Source organism: Dendrobates tinctorius, unplaced genomic scaffold (assembly GCF_039654945.1).
Source record: "Dendrobates tinctorius isolate UK_male_01 unplaced genomic scaffold, ASM3965494v1 ptg000039l, whole genome shotgun sequence".
Taxonomy (NCBI): domain Eukaryota; kingdom Metazoa; phylum Chordata; class Amphibia; order Anura; family Dendrobatidae; genus Dendrobates; species Dendrobates tinctorius.
In genome coordinates this window covers 18,417,939-18,422,309 of record NW_027361707.1, presented here as the reverse complement: position 1 = coordinate 18,422,309, position 4,371 = coordinate 18,417,939, and positions in this window count along the sequence as shown.

Sequence of the window (4,371 nt, the reverse complement as noted above, 5' to 3'; positions counted from 1 at the left end):
GTTGAGTCGGGTTTCATGAAACCTGACTTTCTCAAAAGTTGAGTCGAACGAAATCGGCCGACTATAGGGAAAAGTCGTGAAACATGAAACCCAATGCAAGTCAAAGGGGAGAAAAGTCGGCAGTGAGTGGAGGACTGTAAACACACCTGGCATGAATTTTAACCCTAAAGGCAGCGAAATCTCTCTCTTTTCTCCCTCTCCCACTCCAGCTACGCTACGCTTCTCTCATTGGCTGAAAAAGTCACGTGCAAGCATTCGGTGAAACCTGACTTTGGCGCTTGGGTCACCGACCGCATGGCCGACTTCACACTGTGGTCGGGTTTCCTTTCATGAAACCCGACTTTGGCGAAAGTTGGCGACTTTTGAATCTGACCGACCTGTTTCGCTCAACTCTAGAAAACAGCATTATGCGTGCTGTCACATCTATCCCAAAATGATACTAATAAAAACGTCGTCTCGTCCCTCAAAAAATAAGCCATCACACAGCTCCATCAGATGAAAAATAAAAATGATATGGGTCTCGGAAAAAGGCGACAACTCCAAACATTTTTGTTTGAAAATTGCAGAATTTTTTTCACCACTAAAATAATGAAACTGGACATTTTTGGTGTCGCCATAATTATATTGATGAGGAGAATTATATATTCAATGGTCATTTTAACCACAAATTGTACACCATAAAAACAATTCCCAAAAAACAATGTCAGAACTGTTTTTTTCACAATTTCACGGCACTTGGATTTTTTTTTCCTGTTTTCGAGTAAACTATGTGGTAACATGAATGGTGTCATTCAAAAGTATAGCTCATCCCGCAAAAACAAGCCCTCACATGTCTATATGGACAGAAAAATCAAAGTTATGGCTCTAGGAAAAAGGGGAGAAAAAAAAAACAAACGAAAAAGGAATTCTGATCCATACATTCCCTGGCGTCTTCTACTGGTCTGTTACTTCACCTATAGTCCGATTATTCTTATTTTTAAAAGGTAGCGATCTCGTTTTACGGCATTTTTTAGTTCTATAGGTCATTGATTTTGTGGGTGAAAGATATATATATATATTTTTTTTTTTAAAAGAGGAAACAAAATGTGCCCCAATCTCAGTTTCCTCTAAGTTGTCTAAACACAGGTGCCAATCTTGTACTTCTCGAATCCTTACGGTTGGAAAGTTACCCTGACATTAATTGTAGCTAGAGTTGAGCGACTTTGGTCGGATCGGGTTTCGTGAAACCCGAATGAAACAAAATAAGTTTCAGATGAAACTCGTCCGACTAGAGCAAAACAAAGTCGGAGTTTCGTCCGAAACCCGACCCCAATGCAAGTCAATGGGAAATAAAAGTCGGACGAAACTCCGACTTTTTTTGCTCTAGTCGGACGAGTTTCATCTGAAACTTATTTTGTTTCATTCGGGTTTCACGAAACCCGATCCGACCAAAGTCGCTCAACTCTAATTGTAGCACATCTGGTTTTAACACACAGCAAAAAAAACAAAAAAAAAAATGATGTTACGCTTGTTAGATGCTGCACAGTTTGGTATATATTAGTGATACTAATACAGTTGTGGTTACAGTGTTTCTGGCACAGGAAGCCACAAAAATATGTAGTCACTTTCGAAATTTTATAGTACACCCTCCATATTAACCTGAAATATCATGCCTGAGAACAGGACAACCTCACACCTCCCCAGAAGCCACCAAGATCATCACATGTCTAAAAAAAAAGTAAGATGCAGTGGTTTTGAGGGGGCTATACACAAGACCCTTTCGCTTGACAACTTCTGGCCAGGAACAAAGAACCATGGACCTTCTATGTAATTCTGCGTATATAGAAAAAGAAATCAACAATAACTGGCAAATGTGGCACTAACCACATTGTATGAGTATTTTGCACAGCTGCATGTCCTAAATTCTTAAATACTTAACAACAAAACCAATATAAGAGAACAAACACCCTGGCAGACCTCAGCTTTGTGACACACAGTTCAGAGTTCCACTTCTTTGACATGAGCCCCAACATCCTTTGAGCTTAACTTTAGTTTCCTTTCAATCGTTTTCATTTTTTTTTACTCACTTATACAGTGCTTTACAGGACATCAACATAGGAGACTTTACTGAAAATTCTCTCCAGATGGCACAAAAATTTCACATGAAATTTTTCTTTGGTTTCCGCGCGATGCAGGAGATGATCCAATAATCAAAGCACTGAGCTCCACAAGTTATATGCTAGTCCTATCATACATGATCATTATCCTTAGCTTCGATTTTCAAGGGTTGGGTAGTAAATTCTTTTATCTAAGCTTCCAGCATAATTTCCATCCACTCAGAAAAGATGACTTAGGCCGGGGTCACACTGACCTGCGCAAAATACAGTCCGTAGTTTACAGGCGAAATACGGATGAATGACCCCTAAATAGTGCTCCGTAGGTCATCCGTAAGCAAGGTGTGGTCGCGTATTTTGCACATGTGAGCATCCGTATGGCGGGATTTTCTCACAGGCTTGCAAAATGGACATATAATGGAGCCCTATGACAGGGTTTCTAACAGAAACCAAAGATTAGATATAGACACATAGAATGCATATATATGTATTCTATGTGTATATATCTATTCTTTCGTTTCTTTATTAAAACTGTCAGTGTGAGTTTACTGTATAGCGCACTGAATTGCCGGCTTTGCTAAAAGACACCTGGTGCATATTTCTCGCAAGACAATGTGGCCCGTGTGTAATCCGTTGTTTTTGCGCACCCATAGACTTGCATTGGCGTACTACGGGCGTAGTACGCTGACAATCGCAGCATGCTGCGATTGGCACGGACCGTAGAATACGGATGAGAAATATACGGCTGGTGCGAGTGACCCCATAGAGAATCATTGTTCCGTGTCTAATGCGTGCTTTTAGCGCCTCTCACTCGGCTGTATTCCTCGCCAGTGTGACCCCGGCCTTAGGCATTTTCTGATGGCCATGAGGTTGGTTGTCCGCAGACTCCCACCACCCCCATCACAGCACGGAAGAATTTTGCACATGGAAGAATTTTTCACCACTGGTAATCAGGACAGGTGAAGAATTCTCTCCACCTGGTGTCGTTCTATGGACAATTTTCCGGAGCGCCCGACTTTTTAAAGACCTTAATAATGGGAATCTGCCCTCCTACATCAGCGTCCTCTATATCTAAAGGGAAGAATGTTTCTACACCAATGTAGGACAGGATCTTTACGATAAGTGTAGGGAGACAAACAATGAAAGTGGTCACCGGGCAAAGCTGTCAAGTTGAATTGACAAAGGAGATCTTTCTTGAGAGTCATGACATTACTTGTTCTGGTTACTAGATTACTGGAGATGGGTCATTGCTCAGGTTTTTTTTTTTGCATGTGGAGTCACCAAAGTTTTTTCTAACTTAAGATCATTGTCTTTTGCCTCATGGGGATATTTGCCTTTCTCTGGAGAGAAGGCTGAACTTTGTTATTATGCTATTTTACGGCCACGAATTAACTGCTCACGGTGTCCTATTATTATTATGCATTTATATAGCGCCATTTATTCCATGGCGCTTTACATGTGAAAAGGGGAAATATAGACAAGTATAATAAACATGTGTAAGACAAGGGACACACAAGTACATAAGGAGAGAGGACCCTGCCCGCGAGGGCTCACAGTCTACAGGGATGGGTGAGGATACAGTAGGAGAGGGTAGAGCAGGTCGGGCGGTGGTTCAGTAGACCGAGGATCATTGCAGGCTGTAGTCCTAGGGACGCAGTGGGTGACAGCTAGGCTGCCCAATAGATGGCAGGGGCATACTGGGCTGTCAGTAATGTGAATGGGATAGCCCAGCTGTCCAATCAGGACTGGAGTGTGCTGACTAACCTCATGCTAATTATGGATAACCAAGCTGCCCAATCAGGGGCTGGGGCATGCAGAGCTGTCCCTATGCAAGTTTAGGATTGCCCAGCAGCCTAATCACAGGCTGGGACTGCTGGACTTCCTCCAAATGTCACCATTTCAGAGTAATCATACCATTGGTCAGACCATTTCCAGTCGTAGCTTTGCTTGGTGGACTTTGTGCCTTGTGCTGTAGGCTAAGTGCACACGTACCGGAACTCTTGCGGAAATTACCGCGAGAATTCCGGAATTCCAGTCCGCGGGAAAATCGCATTTTAAATTCCCGCGATTTTCCCGCGGAAAAACTAGCATTTTGCAAGCGTATTTAGCTTGCAAAATGCTAGCGTTCTCCAAGCGATCTGTAGCATCGCTTGGAGAACTGATTGACAGGTTGGTCACACTCGTCAAACATAGTGTTTGACGAGTGTGACCAACTTTTTACTACTGAGGCCGCCTATGCAGCATCAATAGTAAAAGATAGAATGTAAAAAAAAAATAA